Source organism: Tamandua tetradactyla, chromosome 20 (genome assembly GCF_023851605.1).
Source record: "Tamandua tetradactyla isolate mTamTet1 chromosome 20, mTamTet1.pri, whole genome shotgun sequence".
Lineage (NCBI taxonomy): Eukaryota > Metazoa > Chordata > Mammalia > Pilosa > Myrmecophagidae > Tamandua > Tamandua tetradactyla.
This window is the reverse complement of record NC_135346.1, coordinates 50,221,077-50,249,003: the sequence shown is the minus strand read 5'-3', so window position 1 is coordinate 50,249,003 and position 27,927 is coordinate 50,221,077. Positions and strand designations below refer to the sequence as shown.

The 27,927-nt window shown below is 40.8% G+C and overlaps 1 protein-coding gene and 1 long non-coding RNA gene across 6 annotated transcripts in view; one reads left to right on the top strand and one right to left on the bottom strand.

The window, feature by feature from the left end:
• SLIT3 (slit guidance ligand 3) overlaps window positions 1-27,927 on the top strand; it is a 617,936-nt gene that overhangs the window by 253,291 nt on the left and 336,718 nt on the right. The window lies entirely within an intron of this gene.
• The window catches only part of LOC143664086 (uncharacterized), a 69,476-nt gene that overhangs the window by 30,539 nt on the left and 11,010 nt on the right, over window positions 1-27,927 (bottom strand). Inside the window, exons 2-4 of one of the 5 annotated variants that reach the window (XR_013166308.1) lie at window positions 25,263-25,350; window positions 14,779-14,885; window positions 13,039-13,497 (exon numbers count right to left, since the gene is read on the bottom strand). This is a non-coding gene — a long non-coding RNA (uncharacterized LOC143664086). Of the gene's footprint in view, window positions 1-13,038; window positions 13,498-14,609; window positions 14,886-20,037; window positions 20,141-20,245; window positions 20,343-25,262; window positions 25,351-27,927 lie in introns of those variants that run through there. The other 4 variants (XR_013166307.1, XR_013166309.1, XR_013166306.1 and 1 more) reach the window with 4 other exon arrangements.

The window sequence follows — 27,927 nt, the reverse complement described above, 5'->3', positions numbered from 1 at the left end:
TGTTTCCTTCCTCCTTCCCCGTTCAGGCACCTTGCTAAATTGCTTGTGGGACAGAGATGACTATAACCTAGTCCCTGCCTCAAGTTGTTCTTCACCTACAAGAAGAATGTCAATATATCCTTGCAGCACAAGGGGCTGGATACGGTACTAGAGCTTACAGTTTTGCTTGAGCACAGAGGGTATAAGAGTCAGGAAAGAGGGGGAGCAGGTCTTCCAAGAAAAAGGAGACCCACACTGTGCACAGAAGCTCAGAAGTCTGAAAGCACAGGACAAATTTAGGGAGGGACGACTTAATCAAGGAGCTTCCTGAGACCTGTGGTTTGAAGGATGACGGGAGGAGTAGAAGATAAGGCTAGTGGAAAGGTGGATTAAGGACATGCCAGGAAGATTTTGGAAGCAACTGAAGGCAGAGAACAATAAAGAAGGGAATCCATAGTCTGTGTTAGGAGGAGCCACAGTAGAGATGGGACAAAGGGACTTAAAAGCCATTTTAACTGTAAAATCAACAGGACTTGGTGACCAATTTGAAGTGGGGAGAACGAGGTTTGTAGCTGAGACAAGAGGGTGGGGATGCTTTTTGTGAAGATGAGCATCTCAGTGCAGGAGGAGGAAGAGAGGGCTTGAGAAGGTGGTGAGGAGGAGCCAATGAGTGCAGTTTGGGTCGTCTTGAGTCTGAGATGCCTACAGGACATCTAGGTGGAGAAGCGTATTTTTCCCCTATGACTTGTCATTGTGTTTGTTTGTTTTTTATGCAGTTTTTAATCCACAAAAAGAACTCAAATCCTACTCAACAAAATAAAGTTACCAATATGAAACCATACTGTAATTAGAGTGTCTTGACTATGGCCGCAGTAGAACCCCTGTGGCAAGAACCACAAATGGTGTTTTGGGCAGTCCAGAGCAGATTCCCAGCTGCTAAGAAAGGGCATAATAAGGTTTGGAGAGGGGGCCCTGGGGCCGAGGGGCATTGGGGGAGGGTACAGAAAAAGAGGGTCAAGGGAATGCTCACTCAAAAGAAATCACTTTTGTTTTTAATAATACTTGCAAGAACAGGGCTCAGCAATGGAAAGAGATGGTGAGATAAGACATTGTTGCTTTCTGCTGAACAGATTTCATAGCTCAAAAGAATTTCTTTTTGGTGACGGGCTAGGAGAACGCAATTCCCAACCCATTCTTGGCTTTTCTCATGCTTTCCTAAGCGTGCAGGCCACCTCTCAAGTCTGCTATACGCAGGGTACACGGGTGAGATTACAGATCCGGAGAAGTTTGAAATATGCAAAAGAGTGTTTGTTTCTCTTGCACCTTATTTTTACCCACTAACTTCCTTACCTACTTATTTTAAAAGCAACGTCAAAGGGAACCAGTATCCTCTGTAGCGTGTCCTATTCCTGGGCGTCTCACTCACCTCCCTTCTTGTATTAATTTAAGAATGTTTCATTTCTGCAAAAATAGTGCTGTGATCTTTGCTTTTCTATGCATGCCTTTCATCTGGTACTTGCAATGTGCTGTGCAGATGTTCTGCTGCGAGATCCTGGTGCCCCCTAATTTGCTTTGTGATCCCTGGCTTGTTACAATCCCTCAAGGCGATACCCGCCCTTTACCTGCAGCTCAGCACACAAATAAGATACCTTTGGGGGGAAGGGGTGTCCCTCCACAAAGAAGTCTCTTACTTCCTTGCCTTTGTCCATCAAACCCTTCTCATACTCTACCTTGTCTGCTTAGTCTGTATAACTCCCCCTCCTCAAATCGTTAACTCATTAATTCAATATATCTGTATTGAGTGATGCACTAAGTAAAGTGCTTGATGTATCCCAAAGGATACACAGTCAGTCTCTGTGTCTAGGAGCTCACAGTACAGTGGGAGAGATGATGGAAAAATGAGCATAAACTTAGTGTTGATATGATGGATGCTAAGGTAGGGGTAGGTGCTGGGCACTACAGGGGCACAGAGTATGGACTCCTAACTCACCCAGGTGAGGCAGATGATGCCTCCTGAAGGAAGAGTCAGTTTACCAGGTTTGGATCCTGGATCTCCACTTCCTAAGCTGTATTACTTTGGACAAATTTGGACAAACACCTCTGGACCTTTAAAATGTGATGATGAATTGGAAACTGAGTAAAAAACCTAGCACATGTACTCAAAAATTGCATATTCATTCATTCACTCACTCTTTCATTTAGAAAATATTTACTGAGTCCCTCCCAATGTGCCTGGCAATGCCCTTGAACAGGCTTGGGATATGACAGCATTGCCTTCAGTTAATGCCTAGAGGTCTTAAAAATCAATATTCCTAGGAGGTAAATTACTACATGTCAGCCCTTTTTCTTCTGCATGGACTATACTTGGAGAAAGTCTTAAAAGTAAGATTAATAAAGCTCTTTTTTGCTGCTGGTTGAAGCAGCAACTGAGATTTTGCTAGGCTTGAGGTAGTGAGAAGGAGCAAGTGTAGCTATGCCCTGCTTGCACAGTGAGGGTTTGCATCTCACCAACAGCTCCACACCAGCTCCCATGGGAACCTCTTTCTTCTACCACCCATCCCCCATCTCACATTAAGGTCTACCTAGCATGACAAGACCCATAGAAATGTACTGTCATCTTCTGTTGCTCTCAGAAATGGTCTAAAAACCAAATAGGATGCCTTCAAGTTTTACAATCACCTGCTGCCGATGAATACATGAGATCCCTGTAAATAAAGTGCCCTGTTCCGGTGAGCCTTTCCCCAGAGAAAGTGCAGGGCTTTGAGTTTTCCCCTGAGAGAACCCTACTATCTCATTCCCGTACTCCTCTGTGATGGGCCCGGACCCCTCACAGGACGAGGAGGCTGCACACCACCCACCCAGCCGACACTTTCGAGTGACCCAGTCTCTGGGGCTGACTTGCAGATTAACTGTGACTGTCGGTGGAGGCTTCCATGATGGATATCCGTGATGGATAAACAGTGGGAAAGCTGAAACAGCTTATGTTTGGCTGCTATTTATTAATAGTCCAAAATGCAGCAATAAGCAACAGCTTTCTCTGGGTTCAGAACACAAAGCTGAGTTTTCTGGCTCCCTTCAATTTATAGACGGTAGAGCACAGTCTGACATTCTTTCCAGCAAACTCCTTGACCTTTCTCTGTTTTATTTTCTTTTTTCTTGAGATACAAATTCACATAACATAAAATTAATCAATTTAACATATGCAATTTAGTGGTTTTTAGTATATTTACTATGTCATACAACCATCATCACTATTTAATTCCAGAAAGCTTTCATCACCTCAGAAAGAAACCGGTACCCATTTGTGGTCATTCCCCATTCCTTTTTCCCTCCAGGGTCTGACAACTACTAATCTACTTTTTGGCTCTATGAATTAATCTATTCTGAACATTTCATACAATAGAATCATTGCATATATGATCTTTTGTGCATGACTTTCACTTGGAATATTGTTTTCAAGGTTCGTCCATGTTGTAGCATGTATTGTCACTTCATTATGTCTTATGACTAATATTCCATTGTATGAATGTATCATTTTTGTTTGTCCATTCATCAACTGATTGTCATTTGGGTCATTTCCATTTTAGGGCTCTTATCAATAATGCTGCTGTGAGTATTCACAAAGTTTTGTGTGGACATATATCTTTGTTTCTCTTGCTTACATACCTACGAGTGGAATTGCTGGGTATAGGATAAACATGTGTTTTAATTTTTTGAGGAATTGCTAGACTGTTTTCCACAGTGGCTGCGCCATTTTATATTCCCACCAGCTATGGAAGAGGGTTCCGCAGTTTCTCCATATCCTCACCCACACTTGCTATTGTCCTTCTTTAAATTATTATTATAGCCATGCTAGGGGTGTGAAACGGTTCACTTTCTTATGTATAATAATTTGGTCACTCTAGGCTCCGTCCACTTCTCTCTATCCATTGCTCCCATCAGAATAAGTGCCTCCTATCTGGGAACCAGAATTTTTCTTAGAATGGAAAGGAAGAGGAGGATATAGTTACATGGTTCTTAGTGTTGACCTGGCCACAATCTGGCTCTCAATTTTTTTTGCGTTCCCAATTCTGATGCCTCCCCAAAATCAAGACATCTCTTGCTCCTGTCATTTCCTAGTTAATAAAACCCGCATTTTATAAGATGGAGAAAGCTGCTCCTTCTCAAACCAGCCACCCTTACTGCCTGGAAAACTGGAGAGAGGAGAAAAGGCGCTCATTGCTTTCATATGCAATTCCTTGCTTCTCCTTATTTCTAAATGAACAATTTCATGAAATACACAAATCATCTGATTTGGAAGAAATTAAAAGCAGAGCACGATCACGTGAAATCATGGTTTACAAGTTAAGGATTTGTGATCCCTTAAACAGACTGGAGTAAAGTGTCCTCAAAAAGAGAGTTTGATAGAGGTTATCAAGTTTTCCTTAACCAACTTCAGGAAACAGTCTTTTCCTGTACTTTCGCAGTGTGGTTCTTTTACCTTTTGCATTTGGGTTTATGATTTAAATTGTTCTTATCACTGGAGTGGGTCGTTAAGGATCGTCAGCACACAGTGAAATGACCAACTCATTGTGTATCCTTGTGGACCATTTATGCATATTCTTTAATGCAGACTTTTCAATCAAACTGTCATGTATCACATCCGACCCAGATTAATTAGGTTTCAGAGTATGAACTTGGTATCTGATTCCTAACAAGATCAGAATAGTGGAATGGAAAAAGGACGGACTTCGACTTTGAATACCATCTCTTCTCTGGCTCTTTGACCTCGGGCAAGTCATTTTTCTGAGTATAAAATTCAAGTATAAAATGAGAGTCGGATGTGTAACTTACAGGGCTGTTTTGAGAGCTAAATGAAATTATTTATGTAAAGCATCAGTACAAACAGTCACATAAACAGCAGACATTCAATAAAATAGGGGTAAGTAGTACAGTAGCTGTATCTTTCACTGAATAATAGGTGTGTTCCAGAAATGTTGCAAATAAACACTGTATTTTTGCTTTGTGGATTAGGCAGCATATTAACTTGATTAGGCCACTGATTCTTAAGCATCCTCGTAGTGAGTTCTCTTTTGTTAAATGGATGAAGTGCTTTTAGTTTTATCTGGCTTATTCTTATTTTTGCATAGCAAGTTTTCTTAAAATTGGACACGCCTTCCTGGAATCCTAACCCCCTGTCTCCTGCCTGCTTGAAAAATGGCACAGTTCCTCGGGTTAGCAAATGCTGGTGTGGCAAACAAACACACACTGTTTAATGTACCTGGCCTGGGCGTGTGGAATGCAGGCTATCTGGGTTGAAGGAAATACTGACTCTGGGAGAAAAAGACTGATTTCGCTAATCTTCTTCTGCATTGGGCTTTTCAGGGACTTTGCACAAAAATGTTTAGGCTAAAATGAAAGGATAAGTGCTCAAACCTTGATAGAGATTGCCATTATAACCTTGGGAGAGCAGATGGGAACCAGGTTTGATAGAGAGGACCCTTTTAGCACATCTGTCTTTGATAACTTCTAATGCAGAGAGTGGAGCCTTTGAAATTAATTGGTTGTTCCAAAGCTGTGTTTTTAATAATGCAACTGAGAACTTTTTGTTATGTAGAACAGTCCTTACTGGTGCTGACTTTGAGGGTTGAATTAATTTTTCATGAGTTCATAGTGCTCTAGGCTACTGTTCCAACCGCTCCTACTTTCTGAGAATTTCTTTTTAATGTGTCAAGTGATTTGTTTTAAGCGTTTCCATATGAAGAAAGATGGTTGAGGAACTCTTATTTTCTCCTTAGGCACTATCTGGAAGAGTGATTCTGGAGAGTTTGAGGAGTTTCTTAGGACCTTGGTAGCTGGGTCATTCTGCTCTGGGACCAAATGCTCTGATTTCCTCTTCCATTTTCCTTGCACATGGCCTGTCTACCAGCAGACCACACACATCATCCCACCAAGAAGGCTGGGAAAAAACAGGCCTCACTCTTGGAGACATGCGCCTTCTTTAAAATGGAAGGTGTGAATGGGGGATGATGAGATAGCTTATTTCTTCCTTTTCATCCCCAGAAAGGAAGCCTGGGGCACTCTTCAGACTCACCTGAGTTCCTAAGAAGAGCTGCTCTCCTAATTCTGGTTGCTGGAAACAAGGGTAGTGCAAGTGAAAGTTTTTCATTCTTAGCCTGTCTTAGAAAGCGAACTCAGCCTCCTTGTTTTCTGAAGCATCTCCCAAATACTCTAATCCACACAGATTTCCTCCATACTCCAAGCTCCTGCAGCCACATACTGCCGGCGGCGTTCGGTACAGGACTTCATCATCCATAGCCATTCATCAAGTGATATGTATTTGTGGCAGACGAAAAATAGAAAATACCTTACGCCTGCCTTTCTTTCCCACAGTTCATGAATATATCATATGTCACTAGATTATAAGTGCAAGAATTGAAGAGTGTCTGACATTACTTATATATCCACAAAAATCAGTTCAGAGTAAATATAGAAAGAGAAGGAGGGAGGGAGGAATGTGTTGCAGGGTACGGAGTCCATATGGCTGTTCTATAGTTTAGGAAACTGAGTCTAAGTGTTGAGGCGGCTACAAATATAATGGATAAGAATAAAAACTCTGAAAAGCCCTCCCTAATCATCCCCCGAGTCTGGGTAGATGCATCTCCCGTGAGCTCCCATGGTGCCTTGCATCTGGCCCCTTGTAGCACTGATCACACCCCGTGGTCATCGCCTGTGTACATGTCTGTCCCCCCCAATAGACCTGGGGTTCCATAAGAACAAGGGTAGTGTATGTCTTGTTACAAATCTATCCTCAGTGCTAAGCATACCACCTAAATACTCAGTGAACGTTGGTGAATGAGTACTTGAGTAAATGAACAAACAAACCACGTAGATTACTTTGGGGCCACTGTCAAAAGACATGGCACTGAAAAATGGTATCCAAGATACTCAGAACGGATTTGGAAAATGTCACATGATACTGTGTTTCCTTAACTTACTAACGCTCAGGCATAGTGATACAGGGAATCAAGGGAAGGGTGACAAATATATACTGGTCGAGTAAAGAAACTGCAAGCAGCTGAATGCTTTTGAAAGTTTTCTTATGCTGTATTGACCACACATCCATTCATCACCAAGAGTTTATCCGCCTCACGTTAATGCATCTATCATCATTTGTAGAGGCGGGGGCTAGGGGAAAGGAGCTGGCTCTAAGAAAAATTTCTGCTTTTTGTGGGCAGCTAATCTGCAGTGGTCTGATGCCTATTGGTGGCATACTTCAGGTCATAATATGCATGCACAAGACCTTTTTTTTATCCCCTTCATTAAAGGATAATTGATTGAGGTCAGAAGTTTTGGAGTGTCCTGAGAGATTTTTAATCCAGTGTCATCATGCAAAGCTTACTACATCAATAAGACAGTTCCATAGGGGAATGGAGGAGTAATTGAGATGCCACACCAGCTGGAATCCAGATGAAGATACATTTGGAAGCTTAATCACAATCATGTTCTACACTAAATATTCATCCGTCTGTCTCCAGAAGAGGACAGGAAATTAAGTTGTCAAAGGCAGGGGGAAACGAGGGTTTAGCTGAAAGAAGAAACCCACACCTCAGCCTTAATCTCTAAATATGCAAGCCTATCTTAGTTGGTTGAAGCAACTGCCTCTTCTTTCCAATTTTACTTCCAGAGAAATATTGGAGCTGTTTATATGCAGTTTATCAATTTCACAGTTAACAAAATGGATTGTTCAAATAATTCAGCCTCTTTATTCTGGGATAAATGCAGATGGGCAATACCATCTAAATAGGAAAAAGGCTTTATTGGACCAATATATAAAAGTATTATGGTTGTATAAACACGCAGGAAAGAGGAGAGGAATTCCTAAATAGAGCTGATGGGCTGTGATTGCACTTACCTCCATGTACTACATCCTCAAAGCCCGACTCAGCCCTGGATGTAGTCCGTGGGAATTGTGTTACATATTGTGGGTTTTCTTCTTTTTTTATTCCAAGTTAAACTCTTTATGGTCCCATCAAAGGGCCCAAGTTTCATTTCAGAGGGTGATTTGAAAAATTTATGTTGCTGTCATAAATTAGATCATTTCCTTTCAAATTCTGGCCCAGCAGTGTGAACCAAACAACAGCTTTTGTTAAAAGAGGCAGGGAATTGTCTACATAAAAATGGTTAGAATGGGAGATTTTATGTTTTATTATATATATATATGTTATCACATATATACAAATGATTTTATATAATTATAAATATATAGATATGTAATTATAAATAAAAATTTTTTAGAAAGTCGAGTTCATTGTCATATTGCTATGAGGTGAGGAGTTTACTGTAGGTAGGGTGTCTTTAGCTGCAAGTAACAGGAAAATCCCCACTCAAATTGGTTTTCATAAGGGAAGATATTGTCTCACATGAAAAGGAGCCTGCACACAGGAGACCCTTTGGGTTCAGGATGCAAGGGTGCCTGCTCTGTCTCTCTGTGATTCTCCTGGTGTTCTGTCCTCCAGTGTGTTGACATCACATTCTAACTGGGCTCAGGTGGCCGTAGGCCAGCGCTGCTGTCGTATCCACACACTTCAGACTCCAGGAGAAGGGGCCATCTCTGTGTCTCTTAAGAAGGAGACAACTTTTCCCAGAAGCATCAGTAGACTTGGTCTCATATTTCAATGAGTGAGATTGGGTGACACGCCCAGTTTTCTTTTTCTTTTTTTTAAATTTTTATTGTAGTAAAATATATGCAAAACAAAATATCCCTTTTCATGCATATAATTCAGTGATATTAATTATGTTCACAATATTGTGCTGCCATCAACACCATCAGCAAAGTTTTTCAACCCCCCCCAACAGAAACTCTGTACCCATGAAGCAATAACTCTCTGTCCCTCTTCAAGTCCTTGGTAATCTATTTAGTCTTGTCTCTGTGAATTTGATTATTCTAGGTATTTCATATAAGGGAAATCATATAGTATTTCTCCTTTTGTGTGTGACTTATTTTACTCGACATGGTATCTTCAAGGTTCAACCACATTGTAGCATACATAAGAACTTCATTCCTTTTCATGACTGAATAATATCCCATTGTGTATATAAACTTTACTGTGTTTATTCATTTGTCTGTTGATGGACACTTGGATTTCTCCCCCTTTTTGGCTTTTATATGTGAATAATGAAAGTGAATGCTGCTGCTATTAATAATGGTACAAATATCTGTTTGAGTTTCTGCTTTCTGTTCTTTTCGGTATACACTTAGAAGCTAAATTGCTGGGTCATATGACAATTCTATATTTAACTTTTTGAAGAGCCACCAAACTATTTCCACAGTGACATGCCTATTGTTGAACCATGCTTGGCTCAGGTTAATCATGTGCCTTAGAATAGATGTTGCGGAGATGTCCCACAATCATTAAGTTGTTTCCTTAATGTTACCTAAAAGTATTTTTCCCTTTTTGCCTAAATATCTTAAAATTACTGCAATGTCCCATTAAAACTGCTTTACTTTTCTAGAGATTTGGTCCTTTGGAGTGTGTGTGTGGGGGCATAAGTAATGTCTCTTTGTAGTATACAAATGAGCATATTTTGATAAGAGCACAGAATAATGTTTGAAAACGTGAATTCCATTTCAGATCTGGATTTGTATCCCAGCCCTATCAGTTCATTGAATATTTTACCCAACTCCTCTATTCCTGTTTTCTCGTATTTAAAATAGGCTAGTTTGTGATGCGCACATGAGATTTTGTTTAGACAGCACTTAGCAGAACACCTGGCATGTGGTACATGAGCGATAAAAGGGAAGCAATTATTGTTATCATTACAGGATATATAATGCACCTTTTCTACTGTCTCATGCACATGCACACATAATTGGAAAGTATGTGGTGTCCTTATAGCATCCAAGAGATGATTGTTTCTCCTTAAACCAGTAAATGAGAAGGAGGAAAGCCAAATCACTCACATCGAATTAAAACCCAGAAGAATGAAGTGACTATCCTGTGCAGCCCAGTAATGCTGCAAAGTCCAGAACTAGATCCCAGGTTTCCAGACTCCCACTCCATGATCCTTTAACAATTCCACGATGCTCCTTTTAACCCCTTGACTATGCATTGTTGAAGAATTTTTCAGGGTGTCGGTCCACCATTCCCCATAAAAGTAAATGGAATGTTTATTTGGGGGGCATGGTTCATTGGGTAGGCTCGGTCCCCTCAGGGCAATGGGGAATTGACCGATGGACTCTGTTTCACTCTAGGACAAGCACAGCTTCTTTGTTTCCCTGCCTTAACAAGCCAGCAAGGGGCTATGATCAGTTGTGAATTGTGTGCAAATAGCTTATTTAATGAGTGAATTCAGAGTTCACCTTATACTGATGTCCGTCTCAACCTCTTGCACTTCACTTTGCTTTCTTGAGGAGGAAAGAAGGGATTGTTTACAATTAGACCCTGGTAATTGCACACAACCCCCTGGACTCGTTTGTCTGTGGCTCTGGGGAGTGTTTCATGTGCGTGAATTTCATTTTGTTTATGCATCATGGTGACCAAGGGAGGAGAAAACGAAAAATCACAGTTTTATTGCAATTAGTAGCTCTGACCCAAGCTCCTATCTGAGGAGAGTCTAAGTTTAAAGTATAAACTTATTCTTAAGTCACAGGTCCCAGCTCATAACTTGTGCCCCAAAGTCCAATTTCCTTTTGCTTTTCTCATCGCTATGAGTGGAGGAGGTGGAAATGGAGAGAGATCCATCAGTGAGGGAAGTAGGGCCATATTACCAAGTTGATCGCAGCATGAGGCTTTCACTTCTGCCAAGAGCAATGTAGAGCAAGGGAGGACCTTGGACAAAGTCATGCGTAATGGAAGTGTCACATTGATCCAAATCATCTGCTCTTCTCTTTTTTATGTAACCCAAATCAGATTTCCTTTTCCGTTATCAATCCCTCTCATAGACATTTTTTTTGCTGTGGTCATAACCTTATTTTATTCCTCGCTTCTAACCACACAGGTCTTTCTTTTTTTAAATTTGATCTGTGTTGCTCAGTAAGTACTTCATCTATCACTATTTTGGTTAAATTCTAAGTTCTGTGGCCCTTTGTGGAAACCTGTAATTTTGTTTATATATGAACAATGCATGATTGGGAGTGTGGAAGATGCTAGGTTGAATTCACTTATGACCCCATTGGTCCCCAAAGCAATCAGTGATGTTCATTTTGCAGTGATAGCTTTCTCAATGATGCCATTTAGAGTGTATTTTTCTTTTCTTTTTTCTTTCTGTGGAGAGCATTGTCATTTTTATTTATTTTTAAGCAGACATTTGATAATGTTTTGGTGAGCTGATTCTGCCCCAAGCCTAAATTCTCGCCTATGAAATGGCTAGCAATACATGCACAGTTTAGCAGCTGAGTTTAACCACACCACTCTTGTGTGAACAAAACAGGAAAACACCCATGTGCCATGAGAACGTGGCTGTATTTTGTGTGATAAGAGGGTATGGACATGGTGCTCTTGAGGCTAACACTCATCAAGTTCTAATGAGGTTCGTACTACTCAAGGCCCTGGAGCATGTTATGGTAGACCTTTACCCTTTAGATCTTTATTTTGAGCTTCCTGATGGAGAGGTTGGAGTATTGTCATATTAAAATGATGGGCATAGCCATGGTGCCTGATAGAAACTTGGCTACTTTTCTCAACTTGAATAGATCATATAGAGTCCTTAACATAACCACACTGAATTGCTTCATTGGTGTACTTAATCTTGCAATCCCATAAGTGAATTTTTAGCTCTAAGTAATGTGAAACATGGACTCTGGAGCAAGACAGTCCTGCACCTGAATCCCATCTCTGTCACAAAATAACTCTGTGATCTTGGCAAATCAACCTCCTTGAGTTTAACTGCCTCTTGGGCAAAATGTGGGTGTTGAAACCAAACCAAACCAAACCCACAGAGAACTCCTGAGAATTAACACATGGAACAAATGGTGCAGAGTAGGTACTGCTAAGTAGTTATACCTTGTTTTTTTGTTTGTTTGTTTATTTAGTGGGTCTTGTTTCCAATTTGCTATCTCATATGCTTTCTTTTTCCTAGGTATAGGTCTCCACTTGGTAATCCTGTCTTTTTCTTTTCATGCTTGGTGTAAAGTACAATTTGAATGAATGTAAGTGTATATAGCTGTATCTGGCTTGAATACAGTCTATTCTCATTATCATGGTAAGGTTCTATAAAGTCACTGCAAATACTAAAATAGTGAATACTAAACCATGGCTCCTGGGGGAAATAAAGGGTTAGGTTCCTGTGAGCCACTGTTCACAAGGTTTTCATCAGCTGATCAATACATGACGTTGTTGTGTGTGCGTTTTGCTTCAAGACACCTTAATTAATATATACTGTTGCTTTATTAACATTGAACTCACAACCAATAGCACTACAAGCCATGCCTGAGTGATGTTCATCTAACGTACATATTTTCTCCATAAGGTACAGCACAGCCTTCTTTCCCTTAGGAACACTAGACAGCACTACAGCACTACACCTGGGGACATTTTAAAGCACAAAATCACCAACAGAAGTCAAAATATGAAAAACGTGGCACTAACTATACCACAAAAGAAGACGCTTGTTCATGGTGTGAAAGCTGAAACAAGAAGACAAAGCATCACCTTTTTCAATCTCGGCTGGAAATGAATGCATTGGGAGACTCAAATTTTTCACCACTCTCTGCATCTTCATGAATGACCATGAAAGTGTCCACATCTTGATTTTGGGAGTTCCACGTCTTGATTTTGGGAGTTACAGGTAGGCCACATTTGCAGATACAGAATCCATCAATAATGAGGATTGACTGTATAGTTAAACAACAGCTACATATTGAGGAGATAACCTATGTTTCACATTGTTCCAGAAACTCCAGAACTCAAGTTTAGAACAACTGAAAATGTGGTCTTGAAATTGGTCCGTGGACCAATGCCAGTCAGCTAACTTTGTGTTACCAGTTTGTGATAGTACAAGTACAGAAATTAAGTGTAAACACTTATAGAATTGTGACACTGCCACAATGTCCAAGCCCACATTCATTTTTCTAATACTTCACTTTTACTGTATTCTACAAAAGCATTGGTGCATGGTAGACTAGGAATCAAAAAAAAAATCGACAACATACTGCCCCTTCACCACGGATCATTTGAGAAGCTTGGTAGGAAACAGACACCTATGGAAGCCTCTAAGGTGTTGAGATTTATTTGCAGGGAGAAGAGTTGATTACACAAGGTTGTTAAACAACAGTGCAAAGACAATAGTGAAAAACAGCGTCATAAGGCAGTCATAAATGACCCAGTGCCACATCAGAGGTTGCCAGAATACTTGCCACGGCTGTCTACAGGAGGAAGCAGTTCCGGTGCTGCAGTCATCGAAAAAGTCTTCCCTGAGCAGGTAGATTTGTTTGGGTTTCCCCTGCATCCTGGGCCTCCTGTCAGGGCCTATTCTGTCCCTTCTCACTTGGCAGCCTGATGGGTTAATCTCCTGGAGAGCAAGGGCCTGTGAATGAAGCTGGATGGAGTTAGATGTCAGACTGCGGCGGGCACACACTAAATATCCTGCTCCATTATCCTTGACGGGGCTTTGATGTTGGTGTAAAACACGTCGGATTACATGGGACATCATGTCATGTGTCAAATCAGTGCTGGGGCTCGATCCTGACACTTTAATTAGTGGGGGTGAAGGGAAAGAGTGTATTGTTTTTCTATTTCAAGGCAAAGACCCTGACACCCACCGAGAACTGTTTGATTAGACCCAAGTCTGAATGTAGACTTCTCTCCTTTTAAAAACACAGCCCAGACCCCCTAGGATATTGGCCATAGTGTCAACTAAATGAAAGAGCCATGGGCCAGGAGGCATTAAACCTCACTAGACTTAGTCCACTGCGAATAACTTGTGTGAGCTGGCTAAGCCCTCGAGTATTCTCATTCTTCAGCCACATTCATGCTCAAGAATCCCTGATTTTTCAGGTTTTCAGTATTAAAAAGTTAAAAGTTACTAATGCTTTGATGTATCTCTCAGGAGCGTTAGTTGCTGAATTGAGATGATGCCTTTGGCATTGCTTTAGATGCTTCAAACGATGCTAAATGGATGGGTGGGATAAAATTTGAGGTGTGGAGGTCGGTAGAAACCTCTGCTTTGAAGAGCCCTTGTTCAATTAAAAACAATTTATCCCCACACCTGGAAACATCTTGTTTTCTCTGCAGTACCACAAGTAGGTATGGGTTTTGGGATTCAGGGATATATTCCACCAGAAAAAACATCCAAGAGATGACCATGGTTCTGAGTAATGAGAAGCCTTTGCCTTCCTCTCTACTTCTGGAACATCCAACATAACACAGACTGAAATCTCTGAACGTCAATAAACCACTTCATTTTGACAACCAGACTCCTGTGTAATTAAGACCTTGGGTCTGGTGCTTGGTTTATCAATGTGTGTCACTTCCTATTTACATAAGATTTTGGTTTTTCCCACATCTCTGCACAGAGTACACACACACACACACACACACACACACATACTATTAACAATGAAAGAGCCAAAGACAGAATTATAGCTCATCGTACTTAACATTTCTCTTAAAAAATAACATTGCCCTGTTCAGAAATTAAACACTATGTGTTTAGATGTTCGTTATACAGGGAGAAGGAAGGTAGATTTTCCACTGCTTTATTTAGAGCTTGAAAAACGTCCATTATTATACCACTTTTCAACTTAGAAGCAGAACCTGCTACATAATTGGAAAATTTCTTCATTTCTCTTAGAAAACAACAGGCTGAAGCCCTTCTCACCTCCTTGTAGATGGATGCTAAAAATTGAGGCTGGACTCAAAGATCCCCTAGGTGCATTAATCTAGTTTTGTTTATTCAGATTGAAGTCCGTTGGTTGTAACTGGATCCTGCAAAGGAGAAAAGTGACTTCTGGGGGCTGATAGAAATCATCTTTCCCTCCCATCAGAGCTTCCTCAAGGACAAGGAGCAGCAGGGACCCAATACTTTGGATGCCTCTTATTTTTTCAATGTTCGTGGATGTGAGGCAGAAGGGTTTATTTTTGCAACTCAAATGAATAAAACTATATCCAAGAGAATTTAGGGGACCACACATGTGGTTAGTTATATGACCTCGGAAATAATGCAACAACTCAAGCTCTTCATTTCACATCTGGGAAATGTGCTGATTTCTAAAATTAGGGATGGGGAAAGAAGTATAATAAAAGGGCACAGAACACCCTCACATCTATGGCCAATTGATTTTTGACAAGGGTAACAAATCCACTCAATGGGGAAAGAATAGTCTCTTCAACAAATGGTTCTGGGAAAACTGGATATCATTAAGCAAAAGAATGAACGTGCACCCCTGCCTCACACCATATACAAAAAATGAACTCAAAATGGATCAAAGCTATGCACGAGACCTGGGTTCAATTCCCGGACCAAAAACAATTTTTTTATTAATAAATAAAAATGGATCAAAGACCTAAATATAAAAACCAAAATATAAAATTTCTAAAAGAAAACACAGGGAAGAATTTTCAGGATCTTGTGTTTAGCAATGGTTTCATAGACTTTACACCAAAAGCATAAGCAACAAAAGGAAAAAAATAGTTAAATGGGACCTCATCAAAATATAAAACATTTGTGCATCAAAGGACTTGATCATGAAAGTAAAAAGGTGACCTACAGAATGGAAGAAATTTTTGAAAACCACTTATTTGATGAGGGCTTAATAGCCAAAGTATACTAAGAAATCCTATAATTCAACCACAAAAATTCAAAAGTCCAATTTTAAAAGTGAGCAAAAGACTTGAATAGGTGTTTCTCCAAAGAAGATATACAAGTGACCAATAAGCACATGGAAAATGTTCAATATCATTAGTAATTAGGGAAATGCAAATCAAAACCACAAGGATATGCCATTTTATACCCATAGAATGACTACTATTAAAAAATGGAAAATTAGTATTGGAGAGGATGTGAAGAAATAGAACACTCGTTCATTGTTGGTGGAAATATAAAATGGTGCAGCCACTGTGGAAGTAAGTTTAGTAGGTCCTTCGAAAGTTGAAAATGGAATTACTATATGAACCAACAATCCAACCTCTTAGGTATACACTTAAAAGAGTTGAAAGCAGGGACTCAAATAGATATTTGCACAACGGTGTACATAGCAGCATTTTTCACAATTGCCAAAAGATGAAAACAATCCAAGTGTTGATCAACAGATGAATGGTTAAACAAAATGTGCTGTATGTATATATATGGATATGTATCTATATATGGATATATATGTGTGTGTACATGTATATATATATTCATTATATATATATTACATTATATATATAATGAAATATTATTCAGCCATAATAGGAATGAAATTCTAATAAATGCCATTACATGGATGAACCTTGATGACATCAAGTTGAGTGAAATAGGCCAGACACGAAATGACAAATACTATTAAGACCTCACTTATGTGAAATAAATTAGAATATGCACCTTAATGGAGTTAGAAGCTAGAATGCAAGTTACCAAGGGCTGGGGTGGGGATAGGAAGTGGGGATTCAATGCATAATGAGTACAGTATACTTTCTGGGATTTTTCTGTATACCTACAATCTCTCTCATATGTGTGTGTGTGTGTGTGTATATATATATATATAGAGAGAGAGAGAGAGAGAAGGAGAGAGAGAGAGAGAGAGAGAGAGAGAGAGAGAAGATCCTGGATTTTACATAGCAAAATCCTAGGTCCAAAATATTTTAAATAAGAAGCCATAAAAGAATGGAAACTGGAAACTTGGGGTTGCTTTTTGGAATCCTCCTACACCAAATGTTCCTCTTACTATCCATGAGAACTTAAGGAAGCTACTCCACCTTTCTGGGTTTCAGACACTTCATTTTGGAAAGCTATAAAGACAGTGCCCACTTGGTAGTGTTGCCATGAGAAGTAAATGACCTAATTCATATAAAGCGCCTGGAAGAGTAGCTGCCATGAAGTTACCCCTCAATTAATGCTGCCTAGTCCTAGTAGTAGTGATACTGTCACTTTCATTGTAATTTACTCAGATAGCTGTTCCTTTCTGAATGAGACAAACACAGCAATCGTCTCCACTGCTGCTGGTCTCCCCTTACTGTGACTCCTCAATTTCTTCTCAGTATCTCCCTGACTGGACAGTCCTCGAAAGCATCCCAGAATCTAGACCAGTGTCTCTCAGCCTCAGATCACGTAATAATCATCCCAGGGAACTGGCAACAATACTGATACTTGGGTCCCTTCCCCAGAGATTTTGATTTAATTTGAATCCATCAGGGCATCGAGGGTTTCAAAGCTAGACGTTAAAACAGGGGAATGAATAACACAGTGACCCCTGTGATGGACGATGACTGTGATTAACAGCACAATTACAAAAATAAAAGTCCTTTGATGAACTAGAACAGATGTACAAATAGTACAAATGTACTAGCATAAAGAGTTGATAGAGTGGTATATGGGGAAAATGTACCTATTGCAAACTCTGTTAGAGTTAAAAGCGATATCTTCATATTCTTTCACCAAGAGTAACAAAAGTACCATACCAGTACTAGGATAAAGAATATGGGATGTTTTGGGTTTTCTTATTCATTAATTTATTTTTGGAGTCATAAAAATGTTCTAAAATTAATTGTGGTAATGCACAACTATGTGATGAAACTGCAAGCCATTGATTGTGTACGTTGGATGGATTGTATGGTGCATGGCTATATTTCAATAAATATTGCATTTTTATAAAAAGCACCCCAGGTGACTAATGTTAAGGACCATTAGTCTAGTGAAAGACCCTGTTGTCTTTGATATTGAAGAAAAGACATAAAATATGAATAGCACATAAATTGTTTCTCAAGTATGCTGTGTACCACTGTTGTTACATGATGTCCTGCTAGATGGTTTAGATTATTTTTTATGTTAATAGTCATGCAACTATTTTTAAGTGATTTAGGAAAAACTATAATAAGCATATCAATCCTGTTATTTCACAGGTACTATTCTTTAGGTTGAACTTTGCAAGGAAAAAAATGGAGAAGGGAATGTATATAAATTCCATTAAAATAAAGTATCAAGCAAATGTGTAAAAATGCAGTGGCACATTGATTAAAGTTTGGGAAACATGATATGAACCAAAAAGGAGAGGAAAACTCCAAAATAAAATTGCCCTATGTCAATATACCCAATGCAATTCTATATAGTTCAGAGTAAACATGATCCTCCTAAAGAATAAAAATGATTTTTATTCAGTAATTGTACAACTTCCAGCATTAAAAAAAAAAAGGTTGATTTATGAAATATGAAGCTTTTAACCAATCAGAGAGCACACAATTCTTGGTCTAGTAATCTATTTTCAGGATACGATCAAAGGAAAAGTTGTGCCATATTTACTCATGTAATTACTTTGTATATATTGATATGGTTAATGATGATGGCTTCTTGCATTTTAATCATGCTTTACTGTTTACAAAGCACATAATTGGGCTTTCTAATAACCCACTGAAGTTCGATTATTATCCTCTTGTCACTGATGGAAAGAAAGAGGCCCAGAATGTTTGGTTCAGTGGCCTGTTCCTCGTGACACGGCTGGGAAGTGTAGACACAGCATCTAATCTAAGGCAATACTTTCATTTCTGCCATTCTTGCTCTTAGTCTTGTCCATGTGCCCCATCCCCCATGTTAAATCATAAAATCCTTCAAGGGCATCCCTAACTGTGTAACTATGGATTTCCTTGCTGATAACTTGGATTGCACTCAAGAGTACTCAGTGTTACTTCCTGCACCATAGTCAGATGGGACAGTCAGGTAACATACAACATACAAAGGGAAACCACCTTAATAACCTCCTCATAGGTCTCTTCACTTGTTACTCGTGACCAACTCTAATTGTTTTCTCCAGACAAGAGCCAAAGTCATTTTTGGCTGTCAAACAGTCAGTCACTCATATCACTTCTTCCTTAAACCTCCTGCACTGGCTTCCCATTTCATGTTGAATCGGTCAGTGCTCTATGGTACCTGTCTCCAATCTCATTCCACCCTCTTCTTGCTTACTGTACCCCAGTCAGCCTGGTCTCCACTCAATTTACTGCCTGGTTAAGCTGTTCCATTTGGCAACATTCTCCTCCCTTTCCCCTCTGCCAAGCAAAACTAGCTTTAATGTCATCCTGCACATAATGGCCTTCTCTGACCTCCTGATTGGAATGGGACCCCCCACCCCCTCATTGTTCTTTCACACGGCAAACAGATCTTTCTTTCCAAGGCATTTGGAATTATTTATTTGTTGGTGTCATTAGCTGTTTCAGGTCTACCAGAAGCTAAGCTCTGTCAGGGCAGAGACAGAATCACCGAAGTTTTTTTCCACCACTCTTCTTCCTAGACCCTAGCATGGTGCTTGGCATGTAATAATTTGTCGACAAATAGTCATTGAATTAATGAAGAGCATATGCAAAGACCGAGGGGTGATATACCCTATCAAAGGTCAGGGTGCAGTTTTCACTGCCTCCACTAAGAGTAAGCCAGGAGGTTTGGGCTAACCTCAGAAGAGCACTCAGGAGAACCTCAAGGTCAATTAGGGTCATCTACAATTGTATTACTTGATGCTACTACATGTATCTACCTAGTGCTCTGCTCTTTACCCTGGAGAGGAAAGGAGAATCTGACAGTGGTGTCAGACTGTTTTCCAAGGGAGAGAACATTCTAGTTGAACCAGGAGTAGGATACCCAGAGCCCTGCCTGCCCTACCTCGTGGTTCCCCCAGAAATTGCAGAGGCACCATATGAGAACCCCAAGGCTCTGAGGTATAATTTTTTTTTTCCTGAGGTATAATTTTAAAACCACCTACCTGGTGAAATTGGAAACCCAAATTCTATTTCTAGCCATGCCACTTTCTACTTTTGGGGTAAGTTACTTTTATTGGCCAAGCTCCAATTTCCTTACCAATAAAATAAATATACTGATGCTTATCCTACTTAACTCACTGGATTATTTTGTAGATAATATAAGATAAAAATGGAAATATTTTGAATAGGTAGAAGTACTTTATTATTTCAGCACAAGTTACACAAACATGATTTCTTCTCCTTAAGAGCTTTTAAATTAAGGAAGATGCACCGATTTTCATAGTTGCATAGACATCCTAAGACATAAACATAGTGAAAGAACAAATACAGCATTTGTTGACATTTTAGGTTCAGATCAGTAGTCAGAAAGTGACAATGTTCTATAATAGAAAGATCTTTACCTGTGGGTTGAGACGTTTTCATCCAATTACTGTGTGGGCTTGGGAGGTCATGCGTGGAAACTTTGGAAGCCTCAGTGGTCTTGTTCTAGTTTGCTAGCTGCCAGAATGCAATATACCAGAAATGGAATGGTTTTTAAAAAGGTGAATTTAATAAATTGCTAGTTTATAGTTCTGAGGCTGAGAAAATGTCCCAATTAAGACAAGTCTATAGAAATGTCCAGTCAAAGGCATCCATCCAGGGAAAGATACCTTGATTCAAGAAGGCCGATGAAGTTCAGGGTTTCTCTCTCAAGTGAGAAGGCACATGGTGAACACGGTCAGGGCTTCTCTCTCAGCTGGAAGGGCACATGGTGAACACAGCATCACCTGCAAGCTTTCTCTCCTGGCTTCCTGTTTCATGAAGCTCCCCGGGAGGCATTTTCCTTCTTCATCTCCAAAGGTAACTGGCTTGTGGACTCTCTGCTTTGTGGTGCTGCAGCATTCTCTTCTCTCTCCAAATCGCCTTCATTCTCCAAAATGTTTCCTCTTTTATAGGACTCCAGAAACTTATCAAGACCCACCCAAATGGGTGGAGACATGTCATCACCTAATCCAGCTTAACAACCACTCTTGATTAAATCGCATCTCCAAGGAGATGATCTGATCACAGTTTCAAACACACAGTATTGAATAGGGATTATTCTACCTTTATAAAATGGGATTTTGGTTAAAACATGGCTTTTCTAGGGGACATACATTGTTTTGAACCAGCACAGGTCCCATCTATAAATTGAAGGGGTTGGGGGTGGTGGGAACTGGGAAGATGCCAATGAGAACATTATAGGTTGGAGGATCCAATGAAATAGAGATTATGAAAGGCCTTTGGAAACAGTCAAACGTGACAAGGCATTAGCATTACCCAAGGACTCGCATGTTTAGCCAAGGCTTAGTCAACGAACTTTCAGGGAAGGCTGCCCAAAATAGCAAAGGAAATATCAAGAATGACTTGAATAATGATGGGAGAGGGCAAGTTTAGCCAGTGCGGCGTGCTTCAGGCACCGGTGCTGCCTGGGAGAGGACTTTTTTCCAAGGGGCTGGTAGGATCCAGCCAAGGTGGTGGGTTGTTCCCCCCTTTCTAGGAGCTGAAGTGGCTCCTAAAAGCCCTGGATCATAAGGTGAAGGACAGAATCCTGGTGGGCAGAATGTGCTAAAAGGATCCCAAGTACACTCAGTGATGTTTATTTTTGATCTGAAGATAAGGATTAACTGGATTAATGGAGCCTCACTGATGGAGAATGTGCAGATGCTAATTGCCCCTAAATTATAGTGGATTCCTCTGGAATTGTGTATTCTCCACAAGCCTAACCACACCCCTCATTCACTCTCTACACAATGCTAAGTGAAGGTGTCACTGTAACTAAGACAAGAGGCCTTGAAATTTACTTTCCATTTCCTTCCACATCTCTTGCTTGCAAAATACAGGAGGAACTAAATTACTAATCTAGTTCCAGTCTATTTCACATATATTCCAGGGATGCAACTTTCTGGAAGATTTTTCTGCACCCTCTTTCTTTGTTTGGTTTCTCTACACACCAGCCATCTAGATCAGTGGTTCTCAAAGTTGAGTACACATCAGAGTCACCTGGAGACCCCTGTTAAAACACAGATTGCTGGGCCCACCCCAGAGTTTCTGATTCAAGAGGTCTAAGGAGCGACCAGAAAATTTGCCCTTCTAATAAGTTCCCAGGTGGCACTGATGGTACTGGTCCCAGACTAACCTTTGAGAAACCCTAAACTAAGGAAATAACCAGTAGTTTAAAGAACCTGATCAGAGAAAAGGGAGTGCACACCTCAAGGCCCTGTGGTTGGGTCTCCTTGGAGGATGAGGTACAAACCAGTCAGAACTTATTTCCTTAGTCAAATATGCATATAGTCTCTTGGATTTTTATAAAATTTATGGATGGCTTATCGGATAAATGCTCTTCCCTATAGCATTGCTTTGATGAATGCAAAGGGGTTTTGGAAGGGAGCAGGTCAAGGTACCCTCAAAAAAAAACAACAAACAACTCCTTCCTGATGGTTTCCACCCATCCTTCTGAGGTCTGATTTTCACACCCTCCTCTTCTGTTAATTACTATTGTCAAATAATTTCTTCACAGCTCCACAGCCATCTCACCTCCGGACCCCTGAACACTCCCTCTACCTTGAAGCCACCAATATGTGTTCAATCCTTTTCTGTATTTATAGGTTGCTTCTGTGTAGAAACAGCTAGGTTTGCTATTGTTTTCAAAATGTTTCAAAGCACTGGGCAGTGATCAACAGAATTCAGCTTTCAATTCTGGCCTTGCCTCTCTCACTTACCATGTGACTGTGGAAAAATCACTTAAACCTCTGGGCAGGATTTTACTCATCAATTAAAGAAGAGTAATGGTCCTACTAGATTAATTGTTGGGATGGTTGTGTTCAGGTGTCAACTTGGCCAGGGGCTGGTGCCCAGACAAGCACTGGCCTAAACCATTACTGCAAGGATGTTTTGTGGCTAGATGTTAAACCAGAAGGCTGGTTTATTAAATCATCAGTAGGTTGCTTGCGTCTGTGATTGATTATATCTGTGCTCAACTAAGGGTGTGTCCTCCACAGATGAGAGAATTTAATTCAGCTGGATTTGATCCAATCAGATGAAGACTTTTAAGGGAGGAGAGAGAATTTTCACTGCTTCCTCTTTTTTGGGGAGTGGGGGTAGGGAGTGTTCGAGGCAAGGGCAATGGATCATTTAAGAAAATGAAATGTCTGGAACCTTTCCCAGGAAAGCGTGCATATACATACAAACACAAAATGTTGTGTACAGTTTTCAGACTGGCCAATAAAACAGCTAATAGCAAATATAATAGCTGCCATTAATCAAGGACTATGTGTCAGTCACTGTGCAAAAGGCTTTACATGTGCTACTTGGCAACAGCCCAAAGAGTTCCTAACGCCCACTTTCTAGATCAAAAGCCATGGCAGAGATAAGGGAAGGAGCTCATCTCAGGTCTGCCAGTGGATTCGGAGGCCGACTGCACTGTCCTGAAGGTGAGAAACTTAGCTCCCTGCACGTGTGTGGCTTAGTTAAGAATGGATCCTGCTTTCACGTTCCTCTCAGCACCGAACTCGATGATTCACTGATTTTTCTTCCCCCAAGTCCTGAGAACCAGATGATGGGGAAACGATCCAGGGTGTTCTTAAAACTTTGGTGAGTCAGGGGTGGTCACAAAATTTAGAAATTCCAATGACATTTGAGGATCAGACTCAGATAATCAAACCATACTAGTAGAGCCCTACTTCTGTCCATTGTGTGTCTTAAAAAATGAACTCTTTCTTATCGTGGTTTCTAACCAGAGGCAGCCTTCTTTACAGGCAAGGGAAAGTAGCCCATCTCGGGCTTCTCCAGGTCAGTAATGTGACGAGATAAAGGGCAGTTCCTTAATGAAAACCACTCTGCCTCCTGCCAGGAAAGGAGTTTTCTTAGTGCATTTCAGGTCTTCTAACACCTCTTCCCAGATCAATGGCTTTTCATAAATGCACCAGGAGATCTTTGAACCACTAATGCTTCAGGGGCTGTTTAGATTTGGAGTCAAACTGTTTAATATAACTCTCCTCCAAGTCTGGCTCTATTGAAAGGTTTCGGGAAACAAGACGGGATAATGTATAAAAAACAGAACGGCCCTGCCAGGGCTGAGGGGCGTCCCCCTGCTTCTGCCTCCTGTTTATACAAGCAAATTGGGCCAAGCTGATTACATTCAGGACGAGGGAAGAGGAATGAAATGATGTGTGGGTCCTGGTAGAGAGCTGAGTGAAAAGGAATCAGATTAAAATAAGTACCTCTGCATTGGAGTGGAGTAAGTCATTTGCTTAGGAAGGGGTGCTGGGTAGGAGTCATTGATTGGCTTCATCAACAGATTAAGTCATCAGTGGATTAAGAACTACAATAAAAGCTGCATTGTGCCAGGGAGTGAGGGGCAGATTTCCCTGGGTCCCTGGCAAACTGAGTGCCATTTAATTTCAATACTTGTTTAAGCCCTTAAACTAAAGGGAGGGTTTTCTCAGAAGGTAGATGATTGTGAGTGTGCAGGAGATGTTAGACCAAAGTAGTCTTTCTTCTCCACATTTGCTGTAATGGGGCCCTTCCCAATGAGAGTGATAAGGAAGTAATCATAGTTGATGTTTTCTGGATGTACCACCTGCCAGGCACTGGGCTAAATTGCCTTACCTCGTATATCTCTAACAGCAAACCATGAGGTAGATGCATACTTTCAGATAGGAGACTGACCCTCAGGGCAGTTAAGCAACTTGACCCAGGTCACAGCCATCTGGGCTGGGAGACTCAATCATCTCTTACTTTTAACCACCAGCTATTATAGCAGTCGCTTAGATGCGTTCTCCTACCCATGGGAACCTGATTCACCATCATCTAACGTTTAGTTCATTCACTCCTAAACATCTGTGACCTTGTGCTCATTTCATATGGTCGCATATACTGTTCTCTCATTTAGACTTCAGGCTCTTTGAGAGCAGGGAACATAAAGGCTTTTAATTTTAATTTCGCCTCCTACCCTTTATTCCTGAAAAGTCAGTCTAAAAGTAGGTTTAGATTTGTTTATATTCTTACTATAATATTGATAACAAGCTCACTGCATAAAATGTTGTTTTAGGCACTAAAATTATATAAAGATAAAAGGAAGAAACCATCAGAGATAAAAGCCATTAGCATTTTGGTATATAGCCTTCTACTCTTTTCCCTGTGCTCATATACACATAAAGATTAAATAAGATTATACTCTGCATGTTGTTTTGTAGCCTGTTGCTTTTTTTAGTAACATGGGCATCTTTCCTTGATAATAATTATAGACGTTCAGCATTTAATATATCATAATCTTGCACCAGATCCCATCGTGTGGCCCTGTCATGACTCACTTAATCAGTCCTCCATTGATGGATTTGGGTGGTCCCTAATATTTGCTTGTCTCTACAAAGATGTAGCAAATATTCCTGCACTTACAACTTGGTGCAGGCGTCTTTCAATCCCTGTTCTTGACCCAACTTCTTGATAGCTTCACACCCACAGCAGTTACTTAGATGCAGTTCTCCTAGGAATGGTAAAATATAAACTTCAGTCTATTTTAGGATGCCTTAGAGATTTATACAATTCAGTTTTTAACATAAAAATCATACTCTGGCATTTCCTTTAGAACAGAAGAAAGTCACAGGTATCCGTTTCTGTTTCAGTCCATTAGGATAGCCTAGTCCCTGTTGAGCAGTTTCTCGCTGGGGTCACCAAACCATGAGGCTTGGAGTCGTTTCCATAAATGCCAGTCTCTGAAATTGCTGTAGACAGCCAATAGACCTGAGGTCAAAGGTTAATGAATGCCAGGAAGAGCATGGAGAGAGGAGGCAAGCGGGTGATTTGGGATTTGGGGGAATAACCCACTTTCCTTGTAAGCTCATGGCTTCAAGTACTTCCTGGGGAAAGAATCACAGGTAGCTACTAGCTGTGCTCAGACCAAGCCAGGTATAAAGCTAGAGCTAGGGGAGACTGTGGGGTGGTAGGAGGCATTTAATACAGAGCACAAACCCCAGAACCCTATTTATTATTTCCCATCAGTCAAATGGAGGCAATTTTTAGATTTAGAATTTTTTTTTTGATGAGCTGTCACCATGGCGATGGAAGTGGAAATTCTGTCTCCGACAACATTGCTGTTAAAACATTTGTTTAATTATTTGCATACCATGACTCTAGGAGGCCCCTAGAGCTGTGTGCATCCCTCTCTGTCAAGAGGAGAATTTATTCCAGCCATCTCTTGGATTGTTTACAACGCAGAGATCCAGATTTCCTCTATGCCTCCTCCTTATCAGGTATGGAACGAAGCTTCTGGATTCCCCACAATCTATCCCCAGAAGGAACTCATAAGAAATCAAGACCAAAGAAAAGAAAAAAAAAAAAAAAGAGCGAAGACATTACCATCTGTTCCAGGGAAAGGATTGTGGGCTTCTCTATTTCTTCTCTGGACCCAACTAATCTGGTCTCTTGCACGATCACATCTGTGAAACCCACCACTAGGCAGAGGTGCTGGAGTCGTCCCGTAAGTATGACCTCTCAGAAGGAGCTGAGAATGCAGGAGTCCAGTTTGTTGTGTCCATTATGTGACCACAACCATTTCTGAATTTGCCCCTTGCCTTCCTTGAGTAGTAGTTTCTTTAATTAAGATTCCAGATGGACTCTAGATCATTTTTAAAATAAACATCTCTTTCGACTCTCCGGCTAATTCCAGAACCATATCCAGAGAAGTCCCTTCTAACCAGCCTTCTCTGATTTGAGTCTAGCTTAGCAAAAAGGAATGGGCTGCTTTCTGAAAGTTCTGGCACTTTTCCCGGGCTCACACTTCCATTCAGACCTGTCCTTTTAAAGCAGTGCTAGCGCCAATAATGAACAGTGTCCTGATGAGAAGAAATCTAATTTTGCTAATTGCTTTCTGATACGTGGGGATTTGGAAGTCTCTGGAGAATTCCAGAGTCATACTTGTTTTCTAATCCGATAGCTTGTGAGGATTCTATACCCATGGGTAGGAATTGCTTGAAGCTGAACCTATGTCTTGGGTTTGTATCTTTCCTTTCTTTCTGCTTTTTATTTGGCCTCTTTTTTTTTTTTTTTTTTTTTTTTTTTTTTGCCTTGTCATTCTGCTACACTTCTTTTGAGAAAAGCAGAGGGTTGGTTCATTCTGGGTTGTTATCAGTTTGCTCCTGGAGGATGTAGTGCATGGAGCAGCTTGGGTGAGGTGTTGAGCCCAGCCTGTTTGTGTCACACTCCTTCCCACCAAAAAACACTGCTGCTCGCCTCCCTGACCAGATCGGAGACACATTTGTTCTCCCAATCCTGTGCTGTTCCTCTGGAAACTAAGGAAGCTGCACAAACTGGTGTAGGGTCATGGCCTCGTCAACCTGAAAAGTGTCACAGCTGTTCCGGCAACTCATGGTAGGAACATCTGCTACCCCCTACCCAGGAAGGGTTTGGGGGTTGATAGCTTTCTCTCCCCAGTGGGAAAGTTTGCATCCTCAGCTGGAGAATTTGTAACTGCCCCCATCATGTTGGGTTAGGGTTAGGGGCAGTATAGTTTACTGTAGTGGGACAGGGACTCTGGAATCCCAGCTGAGTCCCAGCCCTGCTACTTTCTAGATATGGCACAGAGAAAGTGCTCAATAAATAAGAGTCGGTGCATAACCCATTCCAAAGCCTCTCCATGTCCTTTAGGGGGTGAATTGACCATCCTGGAGTCTCACTATTGCTTAATCCTGGAGCTCTGGTTGCATGCAGTACCCTGCACTCGGGATTAAGCTCCTGACTCAGAGGCTTACCCAACTGAGTGACTGGGCATGTTGATAGCCTTCCTGGTCCGTCTGTTTGCTATTCATAAAAGGAGAGTAGTCATGCCTACCTTGCAGCTGATTTTTGAGAATAAATAGAACAGCACCCAAGGCCTCTATCTCATGACATAGCACTTAGCAGAACCCCAACATGAGAGTGGGCTGTTAGAAATTCTCCTACAGAATTGGGGTGCAAGTGTTACCATTGAGATGGGAAAACACTCCTTTCCCTGGACTTAACCCTTCATCTTCTGAAGAGGCATCTGAACCCATGACACCTGCTCACCTCTGTTTTAAAAGATGGG